At 46.9% G+C, this 21998-nt stretch overlaps 2 long non-coding RNA genes and 1 pseudogene across 10 annotated transcripts; 2 read left to right on the top strand and 1 right to left on the bottom strand.

Moving 5' to 3' along the window:
• The window catches only part of LOC127928873 (4-aminobutyrate aminotransferase, mitochondrial-like), a 70953-nt pseudogene extending 50491 nt beyond the window's left edge, over positions 1-20462 (top strand).
• On the top strand, positions 5003-8090 carry LOC127928877 (uncharacterized). Of its 2 annotated transcripts, XR_008132587.1 has the most exons (5): positions 5003-5676; positions 5731-6522; positions 6577-6896; positions 7535-7638; positions 7973-8090. It is a non-coding gene; the product is annotated as an uncharacterized LOC127928877 (long non-coding RNA). The 2 variants fall into 2 exon arrangements; XR_008132588.1 differs by having other exon boundaries at positions 5004-5676; positions 5893-6896.
• On the bottom strand, positions 8345-9544 carry LOC127928878 (uncharacterized). 8 transcript variants are annotated; one of them, XR_008132592.1, is made up of 5 exons: positions 9456-9544; positions 9264-9407; positions 8877-9116; positions 8588-8731; positions 8345-8491 (listed from the first exon to the last, which is right to left on the bottom strand). It is a non-coding gene; the product is annotated as an uncharacterized LOC127928878 (long non-coding RNA). The 8 variants fall into 8 exon arrangements; XR_008132595.1 differs by having other exon boundaries at positions 8877-9164; positions 9312-9407; XR_008132589.1 differs by having other exon boundaries at positions 8877-9020; positions 9312-9407.
• Positions 20463-21998: the final 1536 nt, after the last annotated feature.

Here is a 21998-nt window from a genome sequence, read left to right as displayed (position 1 = left end):
TGTTAACAGGAGGATATCTGGATCAGTCATTCCAGGAGGGTAGACTTCTCTCGTTCCTGTAGAGGTTCCAGGAGGGCATCTGTTCCTGTAAATAGTTCCAGGAGGGTATCTGTTCCCATTTAAATAGACCAGTTTCACTTCCTAGTGAGGAGGAGGACCCCATCTGTTCCTGTAGACCCCAGTTCCAGGAGTGATATCTGTTCCTGTAAATAGACCAGACACTAAGGGTATGGCTGTTCCTGTAGATAGTTCAAACACGGTAGTGATTCCAGGAATAGACCAGACACTAACTAGTGATGGATCTGTTGGACCTGCTGTTTGGACCCCATTTAAATAGACCAGACAGGATACAACTCCCCATTTAAATAGACCAGACCCCAACTAGTGATGGATTCCAGGAGGATCCCATTTAAAGGTTCCAGGACACTAACTGTTCCTGATACTAGGGAGGTTCCCATTTAGGGGGAGGGGGAGGGGAACTGTTCCTGTGATTCCAGCTGGACCCCATTTAAATAGACCAGGACACTATCTGTTCCTGTGAGGTTCCAGGAGGGTATTTGTTCCTGTATAGGTTACCAGGAGGGTATCTGTGGATCCTGTGACCCCATTTAAATAGACCAGGAGGTGATCTGATTCCTGTAGCTGGACCCCATTTAAATAGACCAGACACTAACTAGGATGGATACTAGCTGTTCCTTTAAATTAGTGAGGTTAGACCAGACACTACTAGTTGGATACAGGAGGGTATCTGTTCCTGTAGAATTCCAGGACACTATCTGTTGACCTGTACCCCATTCCAGGCAGGATGGATACTGTTGGGTTTAGGGACCAGGAGGGAGATCTGACTGGAGAGGTTAACTAGGGTCATCTGTTACCCTAGTGATGGTTTAGCTGGAGGGTATCTGTTCCCATTTAAATAGATCAGTTCCTGTGATGGATTAGCTGGAGGCCATTTAAATCCCAGACACTAACTAGTGATGGATACTGCTGGATACCCTATTTAAATAGACCAGATACCTAGATCAGCACTTCTACTGCTTGAGACTCTTTGTAATTCTTGACCTGCTGGATCTGAGGGGTTCTCAATCTTCTCATGGACCCCATGGCCAGACCTAGTGGTGAAACTGGAACTGCTATCTAGTGATGGATGCTGGGTCTTTAAATAGACTGATAGTACACTCAAACACTAGTGAGATGTTTCAATGACCCCATTTAAATAGACCAGGACAGTCTTCAGACACTAAATAGTTGATGTTGTAGACCAGACACTTTGACTCCATTTAAATCAAACTGGTTTAGTTATAATGACCAGTAACTATGGATACTGACACATTTTAATTGTAATATTTGTCTTTATTTTCTCTTTCAGGATACAACCATCCCCACTCATTTAAAGTGATGTCCAACTAACAATATGGTAGGGGTTTAGGTGATGGATTCCAGCAGGACCCCATTTAAATAGACCAGACACTAAGGGGGTGATGGATTCCAGGAGGGAGGTGGGGAGGAAATTCCAGCTGGACCCCAGGGACACTAACTAGTGATGGATACTAGCTGGACCCCCATTTAAATAGACCAGACACTATGGATTCCAGCTGGAGGGAGACACTAACTAGATGGATACTAGCTGGAGGGAGGAGGTGATTCCAGGGACCCCATTTAAATAGACCAGACACTAACTAGTGATGGATTCCAGCTGGACCCCATTTAAATAGACCAGACACTAACTAGTGATGTGATTCCAGCTGGACCCCATTTAAATAGACCAGACACTAACTAGTGATGGATACCAGCTGGACCCCATTTAAATAGACCAGACACTAACTAGGTGAGGGAGTTTTAAATAGACCAGACACTAACTAGTGATGGAGAGCTGGACCCCATTTAAATAGACCAGACATGTAGTGATGGAGGGAGGGATTTAAATAGACACACTATCTTGATGTGATTCCAGTGGGTCAACACTATGATGGATACACAGAATATATATTTTTTAAATAGACCAGACACTAACTAGTGACTGTTAATTACTGCTGGATCACATTTACTAACCAGACACTCATTTATTCCAGCTGGACCCCATTTAAATAACATATTTCAGTTGTTGTGTATATTGGACATTAGTTTAATTTGACACTACTTTATTGTTTCATTCCAGTCATCATCTCATCATTTAAATAGAGCTGTTGACCTCTGCAGAACCACTATTTCAGTCGTCCTTCACAGTAAATAAGGCTTCATGACTGCTGAATAGACCAGACTATCAATCATGGATGACTGCTGAATACCAACTAAATCACCAGATCATGACTGCTGATGGATACCAACTGGACCCCATTTAAATCACCAGACAATGTGATGGACCCCATTTCAATCACTCAGATCATGACTGCTGAATATTCCAACTATCAATCACTAAATCATGACCTGACACTAAACTATCAATCACTCAGATCATGACTGCTGAATACCAACTATCAATCACTCAGATCATGACTGCTGAATACCAACTAACTAGGATGTGGATTCCCCCCCATTTAATCACCAGATCATGACTGCTGAATACCAACTATCATTTAAATCACTCAGATCATGAGTGATGAATACCAGCTGGATCCCCATTTAAATCACCAGATCAGTGACTGCTGAATACCAACTATCAATCACTCAGATCATGACTGCTGAATACCAGATCAATCACTAACTAGTGATGACTGCTGAATTTAAATAACTATCAATCACTCAGATCATGACTGCTGAATACCAACTATCAATCACTCAGATCATGACTGCTGAATACCAATTATCAATCACTCAGATCATGACTGCTGAATACCAAATATCCAATCACTCAGTGATGACTGCTGAATACCAACTGAATACCAGATGGATACTCTGAATTTAAATAGACTAGACAGATGTGATCCATGACATTTAAATGAATAGACAACTGATGGATCACTTTAAATAGATCAACTGACCTGAATTCCAGCTGGATTTAAAATAGACCAGACACTAACTAGTGATGGATACTAATCAAATACTCAGATCATGACTGCTGAATACCAACTATCAATCAAATCAGACATGACTGCTGATGTGATTCCAGCTGCTGAATGACCAGACACTAACAACTATGGACATTTAAATCACCAGATCAACTAGTGATGCTGAATACCAACTATCAATCACTCAGATCCAGACACTAACTAGTGATGATAACTGCTGGACCCCATTTAAATCAATCACTCAGATCATGACTTTAAATAGACCAGAATACCAACTGGATCAATCACCAGACACTAACTTTCAGTGATGAGATACCTTGCTGCCCCATTTAAACAGACCAGACCCTAACTAGTGATGTGATTCTCAGCTGGACCCCATTTAAAAACCAATCAGAAGACATTAGTGATGGAACCAGCTGGACCCCATTTAAATAGACCAGACACTAACTAGTGATGTGATTCCAGCTGGACCCCATTTAAATATACCAGACACTAACTAGTGATGTATGGACCCAAAATGGAACTTTCCAGAATGTGATTCCAGCTTAAATTTAAATAGACCTTCTATCTAGTGATGACATTTAAATAGACAGCACAACAGTGATGGACTGACCCCATTTAAATAGACCAGACACTAACTAGTGATGTGATTCCAGCTGGACCCCATTTAAATAGACCAGACACTAACTAGTGATGTGATTCCATTTAAATAGACTGGATGTGATTCCCCATTTAAATAGACCAGACACTAACTAGTGATGTGATTCCAGCTGGACCCCATTTAAATAGACCAGACACTAACTAGTGATGGATTCCAGCTGGACCCCATTTAAATAGACCAGACACTAACTAGTGATGTGATTCCAGCTGGACCCCATTTAAATAGACCAGACACTAACTAGTGATGGATACTAGCTGGACCCCATTTAAATAGACCAGACACTAACTAGTGATGTGATTCCAACTGGACCCCATTTAAATAGACCAGACACTAACTAGTGATGTGATTCCAGCTGGACCCCATTTAAATAGACCAGACACTAACTAGTGATGTGATTCCAACTGGACCCCATTTAAATAGACCAGACACTAACTAGTGATGTGATTCCAGCTGGACCCCATTTAAATAGACCAGACACTAACTAGTGATGTGATTCCAGCTGGACCCCATTTAAATAGACCAGACACTAACTAGTGATGTGATTCCAGCTGGACCCCATTTAAATAGACCAGACACTAACTAGTGATGTGATTCCAGCTGGACCCCATTTAAATAGACCAGACACTAACTAGTGATGTGATTCCAGCTGGACCCCATTTAAATAGACCAGACACTAACTAGTGATGTGATTCCAGCTGGACCCCATTTAAATAGACCAGACACTAACTAGTGATGTGATTCCAGCTGGACCCCATTTAAATAGACCAGACACTAACTAGTGATGTGATTCCAGCTGGACCCCATTTAAATAGACCAGACACTAACTAGTGATGTGATTCCAGCTGGACCCCATTTAAATAGACCAGACACTAACTAGTGATGTGATTCCAGCTGGACCCCATTTAAATAGACCAGACACTAACTAGTGATGTGATTCCAACTGGACCCCATTTAAATAGACCAGACACTAACTAGTGATGTGATTCCAGCTGGACCCCATTTAAATAGACCAGACACTAACTAGTGATGTGATTCCAGCTGGACCCCATTTAAATAGACCAGACACTATCTAGTGATGTGATTCCAGCTGGACCCCATTTAAATAGACCAGACACTATCTAGTGATGGATTCCAGCTGGACCCCATTTAAATATACCAGACACTAACTAGTGATGTGATTCCAACTGGACCCCATTTAAATAGACCAGAAACTAACTAGTGATGTGATTCCAGCTGGACCCCATTTAAATAGACCAGAAACTAACTAGTGATGTGATTCCAGCTGGACCCCACTACTGTTGTAGACTGGATACCATCCACAATGCTCCTTCTCTCTCCTCCCCACTTCCCCTCTCCTCTGTCCAGGTTGCTCCTAGTGGTATGAGCCGTGTTCAGACCATGGCCTGTGGATCCTGCTCCAATGAGAATGCATATAAAGCCATGTTCATCTGGTACAGAGTGAGTACACACACACTGAGTCTACAAAACATTAAGAACACCTGCTCTTTCAATCAAATATATTTCTAAAGCTCAGCCGATGTCACAAAGTGTTTAAACATGACATAGACTGACCAGGTGTTAAACATGACATAGACTGACCAGGTGTTAAACATGACATAGACTGACCAGGTGTTAAACATGACATAGACTGACCAGGTGTTAAACATGACATAGACTGACCAGGTGTTAAACATGACATAGACTGACCAGGTGTTAAACATGACATAGACTGACCAGGTGTTAAACATGACATAGACTGACCAGGTGTTAAACATGACATAGACTGACCAGGTGTTAAACATGACATAGACTGACCAGGTGTTAAACATGACATAGACTGACCAGGTGTTAAACATGACATAGACTGACCAGGTGTTAAACATGACATAGACTGACCAGGTGTTAAACATGACATAGACTGACCAGGTGTTAAACATGACATAGACTGACCAGGTGTTAAACATGACATAGACTGACCAGGTGTTATACATGACATAGACTGACCAGGTGTTATACATTACATAGACTGACCAGGTGTTATACATTACATAGACTGACCAGGTGTTAAACATTACATAGACTGACCAGGTGTTAAACATGACATAGACTGACCAGGTGTTAAACATGACATAGACTGACCAGGTGTTAAACATGACATAGACTGACCAGGTGTTAAACATGACATAGACTGACCAGGTGTTAAACATGACATAGACTGACCAGGTGTTAAACATGACATAGACTGACCAGGTGTTATACATGACATAGACTGACCAGGTGTTATACATGACATAGACTGACCAGGTGTTAAACATGACATAGACTGACCAGGTGTTAAACATGACATAGACTGACCAGGTGTTAAACATGACATAGACTGACCAGGTGTTAAACATGACATAGACTGACCAGGTGTTAAACATGACATAGACTGACCAGGTGTTAAACATGACATAGACTGACCAGGTGTTAAACATGACATAGACTGACCAGGTGTTAAACATGACATAGACTGACCAGGTGTTAAACATGACATAGACTGACCAGGTGTTAAACATGACACACATGACATAGACTGACCAGGTGTTATACATGACATAGACTGACCAGGTGTTATACATGACATAGACTGACCAGGTGTTATACATGACATAGACTGACCAGGTGTTAAACATGACATAGACTGACCAGGTGTTAAACATGACATAGACTGACCAGGTGTTATACATGACATAGACTGACCAGGTGTTATACATGACATAGACTGACCAGGTGTTAAACATGACATAGACTGACCAGGTGTTATACATGACATAGACTGACCAGGTGTTATACATGACATAGACTGACCAGGTGTTAAACATTACATAGACTGACCAGGTGTTAAACATGACATAGACTGACCAGGTGTTAAACATGACATAGACTGACCAGGTGTTAAACATGACATAGACTGAGGTGAATCCAGGTGAAAGCTATGATCCCTTTTTGATGTCACTTTGTTAAATCCGCTTCAATCAGTGCAGATGAAGGGGAGGAGACCTGGTTAAAGATGAAGGGGAGGAGACCTGGTTAAAGATGAAGGGGAGGAGACCTGGTTAAAGATGAAGGGGAGGAGACCTGGTTAAAGATGAAGGGGAGGAGACCAGGTTAAAGATGAAGGGGAGGAGACCAGGTTAAAGATGAAGGGGAGGAGACCAGGTTAAAGATGAAGGGGAGGAGACCAGGTTAAAGATGAAGGGGAGAGACCAGGTTAAAGATGAAGGGGAGACCTGGTTAAAGATGAAGGGGAGGAGACCTGGTTAAAGATGAAGGAGAGACCAGGTTAAAGATGAAGGGGAGGAGACCAGGTTAAAGATGAAGGGGAGGAGACCAGGTTAAAGATGAAGGGGAGGAGACCTGGTTAAAGATGAAGGGGAGGAGACCTGGTTAAAGATGAAGGGGAGGAGACCTGGTTAAAGATGAAGGGGAGAGACCTGGTTAAAGATGAAGGGGGAGACCTGGTTAAAGATGAAGGGGAGGAGACCTGGTTAAAGATGAAGGGGAGGAGACCTGGTTAAAGATGAAGGGGAGGAGACCTGGTTAAAGATGAAGGGGAGGAGACCTGGTTAAAGATGAAGGGGAGGAGACCTGGTTAAAGATGAAGGGAGGAGACCTGGTTAAAGATGAAGGGGAGGAGACCAGGTTAAAGATGAAGGGGAGGAGACCAGGTTAAAGATGAAGGGGAGGAGACCAGGTTAAAGATGAAGGGGAGGAGACCAGGTTAAAGATGAAGGGGAGGAGACCAGGTTAAAGATGAAGGGGAGGAGACCTGGTTAAAGATGAAGGGGAGGAGACCTGGTTAAAGATGAAGGGGAGAGACCAGGTTAAAGATGAAGGGGAGGAGACCAGGTTAAAGATGAAGGGGAGGAGACCAGGTTAAAGATGAAGGGGAGGAGACCTGGTTAAAGATGAAGGGGAGGAGACCTGGTTAAAGATGAAGGGAGGAGACCTGGTTAAAGATGAAGGAGGAGACCTGGTTAAAGATGAAGGGGAGGAGACCTGGTTAAAGATGAAGGGGAGGAGACCTGGTTAAAGATGAAGGGGAGGAGACCTGGTTAAAGATGAAGGGGAGGAGACCTGGTTAAAGATGAAGGGGAGGAGACCTGGTTAAAGATGAAGGGGAGGAGACCTGGTTAAAGATGAAGGGGAGGAGACCTGGTTAAAGATGAAGGGAGGAGACCTGGTTAAAGATGAAGGGGAGGAGACCAGGTTAAAGATGAAGGGGAGGAGACCAGGTTAAAGATTAAGGGGAGGAGACCAGGTTAAAGATGAAGGGGAGGAGACCTGGTTAAAGATGAAGGGGAGGAGACCTGGTTAAAGATGAAGGGGAGGAGACCTGGTTAAAGATGAAGGGGAGGAGACCAGGTTAAAGATGAAGGGGAGGAGACCAGGTTAAAGATGAAGGGGAGGAGACCAGGTTAAAGATGAAGGGGAGGAGACCTGGTTAAAGATGAAGGGGAGGAGACCAGGTTAAAGATGAAGGGGAGGAGACCTGGTTAAAGGAGGATTTTTAAGCCTTGAGACAACTGAGACATGGATTGTCTGTGTGTGCTATTCAGAAGGCAAGACAAAGTGCCTTTGAACGGGGTGTGGTAGTAGGTGTCAGGCACACTGGTTTGAATGTCAAGAACTGCAACGCTGCTGGGTTTTTCACACTCAACAGTTCCCTGTGTGTATCATGAATGGTCCACCACCCAATGGACATCCAGCCAACTGGACACAACTGTGGGAAGTATTGGAGTCAACATGGGCCAGCATCCCTGTGGAACGCTTTCAGCACCTTGTAGAGTCAACATGGGCCAGCATCCCTGTGGAACGCTTTCAACACCTTGTGGAGTCAACATGGGCCAGCATCCCTGTGGAACGCTTTCAACACCTTGTAGAGTCAACATGGGCCAGCATCCCTGTGGAACACTTTCAACACCTTGTAGAGTCAACATGGGCCAGCATCCCTGTGGAACGCTTTCAACACCTTGTAGAGTCAACATGGGCCAGCATCCCTGTGGAACGCTTTCAACACCTTGAAGAGTCAACATGGGCCAGCATCCCTGTGGAACGCTTTCAACACCTTGAAGAGTCAACATGGGCCAGCATCCCTGTGGAACGCTTTCAACACCTTGTAGAGTCAACATGGGCCAGCATCCCTGTGAACAGCTGTTCAACACCTTGTAGAGTCAACATGGGCCAGCATCCCTGTGGAACACTTTCAACACCTTGTAGAGTCAACATGGGCCAGCATCCCTGTGGAACGCTTTCAACACCTTGTAGAGTCAACATGGGCCAGCATCCCTGTGGAACACTTTCAACACCTTGAAGAGTCAACATGGGCCAGCATCCCTGTGGAACGCTTTCAACACCTTGAAGAGTCAACATGGGCCAGCATCCCTGTGGAACGCTTTCAACACCTTGAAGAGTCAACATGGGCCAGCATCCCTGTGGAACGCTTTCAACACCTTGAAGAGTCAACATGGGCCAGCATCCCTGTGGGCACGCCAACACCTTGAAGAGTCAACATGGGCCAGCATCCCTGTGGTTTTTCACGCTTTCAACACCTTATAGAGTCAACATGGGCCAGCATCCCTGTGGAACGCTTTCAACACCTTGTAGAGTCAACATGGGCCAGCATCCCTGTGGAACGCTTTCAACACCTTGTAGAGTCAACATGGGCCAGCATCCCTGTGGAACGCTTTCAACACCTTGTAGAGTCAACATGGGCCAGCATCCCTGTGGAACACTTTCAACACCTTGTAGAGTCCAATGCCCCGACAAATTGACACTTTGTAGAGTCCAAACCCCAATGAATTGAGACTGTTCCGAGGGCAAAAGGAGGGGCAACTCAATATTAGGAAGGTGTTCTTAATGTTTTGTGCACTCGGTGTATATATTTATATACAATATCTACTCAATGTAAGCAGAATATATATAGAATATATATGAAACTCTACCACGTTCAGCTGAGACAATCCACGTTATATAGTCAATATATTTACAAAATGTACTGTTTACAACTGGAAAACATAGTATATTGTCTGTCTGTCTGTCTGTACTGTCCTGCCTACAACTGGACCTGTCTGGTGAAACATAGTATATTGTCTGTCTGTCTGTCTGTCTGTCTGTCTGTCTGCCTGTCTGTCTGTCTGCCTGTCTGCCTGCCTGTCTGCCTGCCTGTCTGCCTGCCTGTCTGCCTGTCTGCCTGTCTCAGAATAAGGAGAGAGGCCACAACAACCCCTCTGATGAAGACATGAGCTCCTGTATGATCAACCAGGTGGGTGAAATCTGTTTCATTGGTCAGGACGGGATACACATGGTGCACGTCGTCCAATCAAATGCTGACTGGCAGGTTCCTTCTGGACAATGCAACAACAATAAGAACTTTTAAAAGATACGAACAGGAACATAAAGTAAATGTCCCAGTAGAATAAACATCAGTACATCAGTATAATACAGGAAGGAAACATTTATAGTCCAGGTTTTACAAATGTATTGGTGAAGGAGGGGATGAGGGGCAGTGTATGAACTGAGGGGATGAGGGGCAGTGGATGAACTGAGGGGATGAGGGGCAGTGGATGAACTGAGGGGATGAGGGGCAGTGGATGAACTGAGGGGATGAGGGGCAGTGGATGAACTGAGGGGATGAGGGGCAGTATAATCTGGTGTGTGTGTGTGTGTGTGTGTGTGTGTGTGTGTGTGTGTGTGTGTGTGTGTGTGTGTGTGTGTGTGTGTGTGTAAGATGTGGAGAATCAGAGAAGGCTATGACCGGTGTTCATCATCACGTTTCTCTTGACTATTCTTTAGTAGCCACACTAAAAACACTCTCTCACGCTCTAATTCTGCCTCTTTCTCTCTCCCCCCTCTCCTCTCTCCCTTGTTCTCTCTCCCCCTCTCCTCTCTCCCTTGTTCTCTCTCCCCCCTCTCCTCTCTCCCTTGTTCTCTCTCCCCCTCTCCTCTCTGACTTGTTCTCTCTCCCCCCTCTCCTCTCTGACTTGTTCTCTCTCCCCCTTTCCTCTCTCCCTTGTTCTCTCTCCCCCTCTCCTCTCCCCCCTCTCCTCTCTCCCTTGTTCTCTCCCCCCTCTCCTCTCTCTCTTGTTCTCTCCCCCCTCTCATCTCTCCCTTGTTCTCTCCCCTCTCCTCTCTCTTGTTCTCTCCCCCCTCTCCTCTCTCTCTTGTTCTCCATCCTCTCTCCCTCATTCTCTCTCCCCCCTCTCCTCTCCCTCATTCTCTCTCCCCCTCTCCTCTCCCTTGTTCTCTCTCCCCCCTCTCCTCTCCTCTCTCCCTCTCCTCCCCCTCCCCCTCTCCCCCCACCTCTCTCTCTCCCCCCCCCTCTCTCCTCCTCTCTCCCCCTCTCCTCTCCCCTGTTCTCTCTCCCCCCTCTCCTCTCTCCCTCTCCTCTCTCCCTCCTCTCCTCTCTCCCTCATTCTCTCCCCTCTCCTCTCTCCCTTATTATCTCTCCCCCCTCTCCTCTCCCTTGTTCGCTCTCTCCCTCTCCTCTCTCCCCCTCTCCTCTCTCCCCCTCTCCTCTCCTCTCTCCCTCATTCTCTCCCCTCTCCTCTCTCCCTTATTATCTCTCCCCCTCTTCTCTCTCCCCCTCTTCTCTCTCCCTCTCCTCTCTCCCCCCTCTCCTCTCTCCCCCTCTCCTCTCTCCCTCATTCTCTCCCCTCTCCTCTCTCCCTTATTCTCTCTCCCCCCTCTCCTCTCCCTTGTTCGCTCTCCCCCCCTCTCCTCTCTCCCACCTCTCCTCTCTCCCTTGTTCTCTCTCTCTCTCAGAGTCCTGGCTGTCCAGACTTCAGCATCCTGTCGTTTATGGGTGGATTTCATGGCAGAACAATGGGTCAGTAAAGGTTAAATATCACATCTTATTGTTGAATGAAAGTAACGTAACAGACCTGCCTCATCAGGAGGTGGCTTTGCAGTGTATTGGTTGGAAGAAATCGCCCATCCACCGTGAGACACACAAAGACCTAAAAGACATGGCTTCTGGTCACCTTACACTCCCAGAAGCTGCTCGTAGGAGCTGTTTTACAGACCTAGACACTGAAATCCAAAATGACAGAGTTTGGTGCACATTCTGTCATGCTGGCGGGCGACTTCAATGAAGACCGGCTGGGTAGCCAAAGAACCACCATTCTGAGGACTGCCCTATCCTGATCCACCATCCTGAGGACTGCCCTATCCTGATCCACCATTCTGAGGATTGCCCTATCCTGATCCACCATCCTGAGGATTGCCCTATCCTGATCCACCATCCTGAGGACTGCCCTATCCTGATCCACCATCCTGAGGACTGCCCTATCCTGATCCACCATCCTGAGGACTGCCCTATCCTGATCCACCATCCTGAGGACTGCCCTATCCTGATCCACCATCCTGAGGATTGCCCTATCCTGATCCACCATCCTGAGGACTGCCCTATCCTGATCCACCATCCTGAGGATTGCCCTATCCTGATCCACCATCCTGAGGATTGCCCTATCCTGATCCACCATCCTGAGGACTTCCCTATCCTGATCCACCATCCTGAGGACTTCCTGATCCACCATCCTGAGGATTGCCCTATCCTGATCCACCATCCTGAGGACTTCCCTATCCTGATCCACCATCCTGCGGATTGCCCTATCCTGATCCACCATCCTGAGGACTTCCTGATCCACCATCCTGAGGACTTCCTGATCCACCATCCTGCGGATTGCCCTATCCTGATCCACCATCCTGCGGATTGCCCTATCCTGATCCACCATCCTGAGGACTTCCTGATCCACCATCCTGAGGACTGCTCTATCCTGATCCACCATCCTGAGGACTGCCCTATCCTGATCCACCATCCTGAGGACTGCCCTATCCTGATCCACCATCCTGAGGACTGCTCTATCCTGATTCACCATCCTGAGGATTGCCCTATCCTGATCCACCATCCTGAGGACTTCCTGATCCACCATCCTGAGGATTGCCCTATCCTGATCCACCATCCTGAGGACTTCCTGATCCACCGTCCTGAGGACTTCCTGATACACCGTCCTGAGGACTTCCTGATCCACCGTCCTGAGGACTTCCTGATCCACCGTCCTGAGGACTTCCTGATCCACCATCCTGAGGACTTCCTGATCCACCATTCCGAGGACTTCCTGATCCACCATCCTGAGGACTTCCTGATCCACCATTCCGAGGACTGCTCTATCCTGATCCACCATCCTGAGGACTTCCTGATCCACCATCCTGAGGACTTCCTGATCCATCATTCCGAGGACTTCCCGATCCACCATCCTGAGGACTTCCTGATCCACCATTCCGAGGACTGCTCTATCCTGATCCACCATCCTGAGGACTTCCTGATCCACCATCCTGAGGACTTCCTGATCCACCATCCTGAGGACTTCCTGATCCACCATCCTGAGGACTTCCTGATCCACCATCCTGAGGACTTCCTGATCCACCATCCTGAGGACTTCCTGATCCACCATCCTGAGGACTTCCTGATCCACCATCCTGAGGACTTCCTGATCCACCGTCCTGAGGACTTCCTGATCCACCGTCCTGAGGACTTCCTGATCCACCGTCCTGAGGACTTCCTGATCCACCGTCCTGAGGACTTCCTGATCCACCATCCTGCGGATTGCCCTATCCTGATCCACCATCCTGCGGATTGCCCTATCCTGATCCACCATCCTGAGGACTTCCTGATCCACCATCCTGAGGACTGCTCTATCCTGATTCACCATCCTGAGGATTGCCCTATCCTGATCCACCATCCTGAGGACTTCCTGATCCACCATCCTGAGGACTTCCTGATCCACCATTCCGAGGACTTCCTGATCCACCATCCTGAGGACTTCCTGATCCACCATTCCGAGGACTGCTCTATCCTGATCCACCATCCTGAGGACTTCCTGATCCACCATCCTGAGGACTTCCTGATCCATCATTCCGAGGACTTCCTGATCCACCATTCTGAGGACTTCCTGATCCACCATTCCGAGGACTTCCTGATCCACCATCCTGAGGACTTCCTGATCCACCATCCTGAGGACTTCCTGATCCACCATCCTGAGGACTTCCTGATCCACCATCCTGAGGACTTCCTGATCCACCATCCTGAGGACTTCCTGATCCACCATCCTGAGGACTTCCTGATCCACCATCCTGAGGACTTCCTGATCCACCATCCTGAGGACTTCCTGATCCACCGTCCTGAGGACTTCCTGATCCACCGTCCTGAGGACTTCCTGATCCACCGTCCTGAGGACTTCCTGATCCACCGTCCTGAGGACTTCCTGATCCACCATCCTGAGGACTTCCTGATCCACCATCCTGCGGATTGCCCTATCCTGATCCACCATCCTGCGGATTGCCCTATCCTGATCCACCATCCTGAGGACTTCCTGATCCACCATCCTGAGGACTGCTCTATCCTGATTCACCATCCTGAGGATTGCCCTATCCTGATCCACCATCCTGAGGACTTCCTGATCCACCATCCTGAGGATTGCCCTATCCTGATCCACCATCCTGAGGACTTCCTGATCCACCGTCCTGAGGACTTCCTGATCCACCGTCCTGAGGACTTCCTGATCCACCGTCCTGAGGACTTCCTGATCCACCATCCTGAGGACTTCCTGATCCACCATTCCGAGGACTTCCTGATCCATCATTCCGAGGACTTCCTGATCCACCATCCTGAGGACTTCCTGATCCACCATCCTGAGGACTTCCTGATCCACCATCCTGAGGACTTCCTGATCCACCATTCTGAGGACTTCCTGATCCACCATCCTGAGGACTTCCTGATCCACCATCCTGAGGACTTCCTGATCCACCATCCTGAGGACTTCCTGATCCACCATCCTGAGGACTTCCTGATCCACCATCCTGAAGACTTCCTGATCCACCATCCTGAGGACTTCCTGATCCACCATCCTGAGGACTTCCTGATCCACCGTCCTGAGGACTTCCTGATCCACCGTCCTGAGGACTTCCTGATCCACCGTCCTGAGGACTTCCTGATCCACCGTCCTGAGGACTTCCTGATCCACCGTCCTGAGGACTTCCTGATCCACCATCCTGAGGACTTCCCTGATTTTTAAAATATTTTTTCATTGAACCTTTATTTAACTAGACAAGTCAGTTAAGATCCACCATCCTGCGCTCTCATTTAGAGAGCCACCATCCTGCGCTCTCATTTAGAGAGCCACCATCCTGCGCTCTCATTTAGAGAGCCACCATCCTGCGCTCTCATTTAGAGAGCCACCATCCTGCGCTCTCATTTAGAGAGCCACCATCCTGCGCTCTCATTTAGAGAGCCACCATCCTGCGCTCTCATTTAGAGAGCCACCATCCTGCGCTCTCATTTAGAGAGCCACTATCCTGCGCTCTCATTTAGTTTTGCGGTAGCGTAACAGAATGTAAAGCTCGCCAGATCAGGATGCTCGAACGAGGGTAGGACTCCTCCCACTCCTTTAGAACAACAACTCACGGTGTCTGATCTGTTTTCAGGTTGCTTGGCAACGACGCACTCAAGGCCATCCACAAGCTGGATGTGCCGTCATTTGATTGGCCGATCGCTCCCTTCCCTAAACTGAAGTACCCTCTGGAGGAGTTCACACGGGAGAACGCACAGGAAGAGGCCCGCTGCCTGGAGGAGGTGTGTGTGTGTGTGTGTGTGTGTGTGTGTGTGTGTTTTGTGTGTGTGTGTGTATTTAATATTTTCCTGAGAATCTACCAATCTTCCCCGTATTCCCATTCAAACTGAAAGTGCTATTTTAAAAGCATGTAATACCAGCCCATAAACAAATCTGAACTGATTATACTACTGTAAATGGAGAAATAGACACATGATTATGCTACTGTGTGTGTGTGCGTCTGTGTGCGTGTGTGTGTGTGTGTGCGTGCCTGTGTCTGTGTACCAGGTAGAGGACCTGATAGTGCAGTGGCGTCAGAAGGGCCGGCCGGTGGCTGGGATAGTGATAGAACCCATCCAGGCTGAGGGAGGAGACAACCACGCAACACCAGACTTCTTCAAGAAGCTACGGAACATCGCACGCAAGGTTGGCTAGGGAGGGGGAGGGGGGGTCATACACAAGGTAGTCTGGGGAGAGGGAGTCTGGGGGAGGGAGGGAGGGAGAGTGTGGAGGGGGAGGGAGGGAGGGGAGGGAGGGGGGAGAGTCATACACAAGGTAGTCTGGGGAGAGGGAGGGGGAGAGTGTGGAGGGGGAGAGTCATTCACAAGGTAGTCTGGGGAGAGGGAGGGGGAGAGTGTGGAGGGGGAGAGTCATACACAAGGTAGTCTGGGGAGGGAGGGAGGGAGGGTTCCACGTTATATATCGTCATATCGCCCCCAGTCCTAACACGTGGTAGTCTGGGGCGACACTGAAACATCTTCCCCCCCTCCTCTCTCAGCATGGCAGTGCGTTCCATGTGGATGAGGTGCAGACAGGGGAGGAGCTACGGGGAAGTTCTGGGCTCATGAACACTGGGGATGGACGACCCTGCTGACATCGTCTCCTTCAGCAAGAAGATGCTCACTGGAGGTTTTTACCATAAAGACGAGCTGCAGGCAGACAAGGTAACACACACACACACACACACACACACACACACACACACAGGACACACACAGGCGTATAAGGTACACACAGGACACAGCCATACACACACACACAGGCGTATAAGGTACACACAGGACACACACACACACACACACACAGGCGTATAAGGTACACACAGGACACAGACACACACACACAGGCGTATAAGGTACACACAGGACACAGACATACACACACACACAGGACACACACACACACAGGCGTATAAGGTACACACAGGACACCGACACACACACTTTGTTTGCATGTAGAATGTATAGCCTTATTATGGCTGTGTGTGTCTTCTTTCCCAGGCCTACCGTATCTTTAACACCTGGATGGGTGACCCGTCTAAGAACCTGTTCCTGGCTGAGGTTCTGAACGTGATCCGCAGAGAGAACCTTCTGGAGGAGGTGACCCGCTCTGGAAAGACTCTGCTACAGGGACTCTACCAACTACAGGTACTAGAGACTCTACCAACTACAGGTACTAGAGACAGAGACTCTACCAACTACAGGTACCAGAGACTCTACCAACTACAGGTACTAGAGACAGAGACTCTACCAACTACAGGTACTAGAGACAGAGACTCTACCAACTACAGGTACTAGAGACAGAGACTCTACCAACTACAGGTACCAGAGACTCTACCAACTACAGGTACTAGAGACAGAGACTCTACCAACTACAGGTACCAGAGACTCTACCAACTACAGGTACTAGAGACTCTACCAACTACAGGTACTAGAGACTCTACCAACTACAGGTACCAGAGACTCTACCAACTACAGGTACCAGAGACAGAGACTCTACCAACTACAGGTACTAGAGACTCTACCAACTACAGGTACCAGAGACTCTACCAACTACAGGTACTAGAGACAGAGACTCTACCAACTACAGGTACTAGAGACTCTACCAACTACAGGTACCAGAGACTCTACCAACTACAGGTACCAGAGACAGAGACTCTACCAACTACAGGTACTAGAGACTCTACCAACTACAGGTACCAGAGACTCTACCAACTACAGGTACTAGAGACAGAGACTCTACCAACTACAGGTACCAGAGACTCTACCAACTACAGGTACTAGAGACAGAGACTCTACCAACTACAGGTACCAGAGACTCTACCAACTACAGGTACCAGAGACCAGAGACGTTGTGTGTGCATCCTAACGTCTGTACCTCTCCTTCAGGACCAGTACCCTAACCTGTTGAGCAGTGCTCGGGGACAGGGGACATTCTGTGCCATCGACATCCGTGATGACGTCACACGCAACAGCATCCTCCTCAAAGCCCGGGACAAGGGTAAGACACACTACACACACACACACACACACACACACACACACACACACACACACACACACACACACACACACAGATGGATTGATAGGGATACGCCTGTGTACAAACACACAACCCACACACACAGATATGGATGGACAGATAGATAGAAAACCTGCGTACACACTCCTATCCACACTCCTATACACACTCCTATATACACTCCTATATACACTCCTATATACACTCCTATACACACTCCTATACACACTCCTATACACACTCCTATCCACACTCCTATACACACTCCTATACACACTCCTATACACACTCCTATCCACACTCCTATCCACACTCCTATACACACTCCTATACACACTCCTATACACACTCCTATCCACACTCCTATCCACACTCCTATACACACTCCTATACACACTCCTATACACACTCCTATACACACTCCTATACACACTCCTATACACACTCCTATCCACACTCCTATATACACTCCTATATACACTCCTATACACACTCCTATCCACACTCCTATCCACACTCCTATACACACTCCTATACACACTCCTATACACACTCCTATACACACTCCTATACACACTCCTATACACACTCCAATCCACACTCCAATCCACACTCCAATCCACACTCCTATACACACTCCTATCCACACTCCTATCCACACTCCTATCCACACTCCACGCTGGTGATCTCCTGTGTAACCTCTCATCTTCTCTGTCTGTCTCCCAGGTGTTCTGCTGGGTGGCTGTGGAGATCGGTCCATCCGGTTCCGTCCTGCTCTGGTGTTTAAAGAGTACCATGTTCACATGTTCCTGAACGTGTTCAGCGACGTCCTGGCAGAACACAACTAGAACGCTGCCCCCGGACCCGTCCGTCCACACTGGACTGGGCCAAAACCCCAACATAGGGCCGAGACCAACTGGGGACGCGGTGTAGGAGAGAGGAAGCACGAGAGTCTTAACCTATAACAGAGGTTCACACAGTAACGCATACACTTAAAAGGGATGCTACGGGATTTTGGCAATGAAGACCTTTTTTTTTTGCTCCTTCCCCAGAGTCAGATGATACTCGTGGATACCATTTTTTTAATGTTATCTGTGTGCTGTTTGAAAGAAGTTGCTAACTAGCGCTAGCGCAAATGCTAACTAACATTAGCGCAATTGCTAACTAGCGCTAGCGCAATTGCTAACTAGCGCTAGCGCAATTGCTAACTAGCACTAGCGCAATTGCTAACTAGCGCTAGCGCAATTGCTAACTAGCGCTAGCGCAATTGCTAACTAGCGCTAGCGCAATTGCTAACTAGCGCTAGCGCAATTGCTAACTAGCGCTAGCGCAATTGCTAACTAGCATTAGCGCAATGACTGGAAACGTTGGCTCGTGAAACTACCTCTAACTTCCTTCAACCTGGACACAGAGACATAAAACTGGTATCCAGGAGTTTATCTGACTCTGGGGAAGTAGATAAAGGGCCTCACTGCCACAATCCCAAAGTATCCCTTTACACATACTCAAACACACACACTTGAATTTGTCCCATTGCTCACGTGGCAGTCCTAGCATTCCTCATGTCCATAATGATACGCCTGCAAAAAGGCACAAGCACAAAACATAACTCTTATTTTAGGTCATATCACACAAACCCTCCGACTCCCTAACAGATGAAGGCACAGCGAGATATTTCAGAACAAACACACCTAACAGGAGTGGTTATCAGCAAGCTAACCTAAACCAGGTTGTAATGATACAAAATGGCCGACGCACACCGATTTTTAACCCCTGACCCTTGAGATGTCCTCTGAGTGTCCTAGCTCTTTTTTAAACAGAACTATTGTGTTTCCTTTTTGGGGTTGAGATAAATCCAAGTCAGACATTTGGGATTTTGTGAAGGAAGAATATTATATTAGATGATGTAGTGTGTCCTGCATGTTGTTGTTCCTGAACTTCCTTTGGGGTTGAAGGAATGAAGAACTGGGTTCCAGACTCTCTGTCCGTCAGGGCTAACAGTCTATTTTAAACCCCTACTTATGAACACATAACCATACTTACCTACAGATATACCCATGTTTAAATTGAAGGCAGGTTTTTTTTTTTGCAGTCAGGACCGCTAATATAAAAAGATGTATTATAGTCGTATTAGAGTGCATCTTGCCATATTCATCCGGTTTCCACGGGAACCGACTCATTATTGATGTACAGCACAAGGTGTCGACGTTGTTCTGAATGCCTGTTTGTTGTTTTTTTAAATGTTATGAACAGGTAGATAGCAGCAGTAGCACCAAGGAGACGGCTTCAGCATCAGCACTGTAGAAGCGTTTTAATATGGCCATGATGATGATGATAACAGTGATGATGATGATGATAACAGTGGTGATGATGACAGTGATGATGATGATAACAGTGGTGATGATGATGATAACAGTGGTGATGATGATAACAGTGGTGATGATGACAGTGATGGTTGTTTTTTAAATGTTACGAACGGGTAGAGATAGCAGCAGTAGCACCAAGGAGACGGCTTCAGCATCAGCACTGTAGAAGCTTTATAATATGGCCATGATGATGATGATGATGACAGTGATGATGATGATGACAGTGATGGTGATGATGATGATAACAGTAATGATGACGATGACAGTGATGATGACACCTGTCTTGTTAACCAGCCCAATCAGTATTGTATAGAGAGCTGATTTCCTGTTAACCCTTAACAACAGTAGAAGCATTGCTATGTTTGTTTACATTGTTCCGTGAGGTTAAAGGTTATTGCAGATCTCTTAATTATTGTTGTCTATGAAGCATCCTCTTTATGTATCCTAAAATAAAAAACCCAGAATCACATTTTAATGAATTGCCCTGGAGGTTTGTGTGTTCATTATCATGTGGTTCTGTTTTGGCCTCGTCTACAACAATGGAGAGGGGTGTAAGTGTCTTGTGTCTACAACAATGGAGAGGGGTGTAAGTGTGTGTTGTGTCTACAACAATGGAGAGGGGTGTAAGTGTGTGTTGTGTCTACAACAATGGAGAGGGGTGTAAGTGTGTGTTGTGTCTACAACAATGGAGAGGGGTGTAAGTGTGTGTTGTGTCTACAACAATGGAGAGGGGTGTAAGTGTGTGTTGTGTCTACAACAATGGAGAGGGGTGTAAGTGTGTGTTGTGTCTACAACAATGGAGAGGGGTGTAAGTGTCTTGTGTCTACAACAATAGAGAGGGGTGTAAGTGTGTGTTGTGTCTACAACAATAGAGAGGGGTGTAAGTGTGTGTTGTGTCTACAACAATGGAGAGGGGTGTAAGTGTGTTGTGTCTACAACAATGGAGAGGGGTGTAAGTGTGTTGTGTCTACAACAATGGAGAGGGGTGTAAGTGTGTTGTGTCTACAACAATGGAGAGGGGTGTAAGTGTGTTGTGTCTACAACAATGGAGAGGGGTGTAAGTGTGTTGTGTCTACAACAATGGAGAGGGGTGTAAGTGTGTGTTGTGTCTACAACAATAGAGAGGGGTGTAAGTGTGTTGTGTCTACAACAATGGAGAGGGGTGTAAGTGTGTGTGTCTACAACAATGGAGAGGGGTGTAAGTGTGTGTTTATAGTCACTCTGCATCCTGATCCTTACAGGAAACCACTGTGAGCTGACCACCGGCCCTACAGGCTGCTATAGTCACCCTGCACCAGCATGCAGCTCTGTTGTCTGTCTACTTTCATTTACAGCTGAGAACAAACCCATTAACAGCCAAGACTTCACTCTACTGATAACAGACTAGATCAAACCCATTAACAGCCAATACTTCACTCTACTGATAACAGACTAGATCAAACCCATTAACAGCCAAGACTCTACTGATAACAGACTAGATCAAACCCATTAACAGCCAAGACTCTACTGATAACAGACTATAACAAACCCATTAACAGCCAATACTTCACTCTACTGATAACAGACTAGATCAAACCCATTAACAGCCAAGACTCTACTGATAACAGACTATAACAAACCCATTAACAGCCAAGACTCTACTGATAACAGACTAGATCAAACCCATTAACAGCCAAGACTCTACTGATAACAGACTAGATCAAACCCATTAACAGCCAAGACTCTACTGATAACAGACTAGATCAAACCCATTAACAGCCAAGACTCTACTGATAACAGACTATAACAAACCCATTAACAGCCAAGACTCTACTGATAACAGACTAGATCAAACCCATTAACAGCCAAGACTTCACTCTACTGATAACAGACTATAACAAACCCATTAACAGCCAAGACTTCACTCTACTGATAACAGACTAGATCAAACCCATTAACAACCAATACTTCACTCTACTGATAAGACTAGATCAAACCCATTAACAGCCAACACTCTACTGATAACAGACTA

Source organism: Oncorhynchus keta, unplaced genomic scaffold (genome assembly GCF_023373465.1).
Source record: "Oncorhynchus keta strain PuntledgeMale-10-30-2019 unplaced genomic scaffold, Oket_V2 Un_scaffold_4360_pilon_pilon, whole genome shotgun sequence".
NCBI lineage: Eukaryota > Metazoa > Chordata > Actinopteri > Salmoniformes > Salmonidae > Oncorhynchus > Oncorhynchus keta.
Note: the sequence above shows the minus strand (reverse complement) of the source record. Positions and strands in the feature narration are given on the sequence as shown.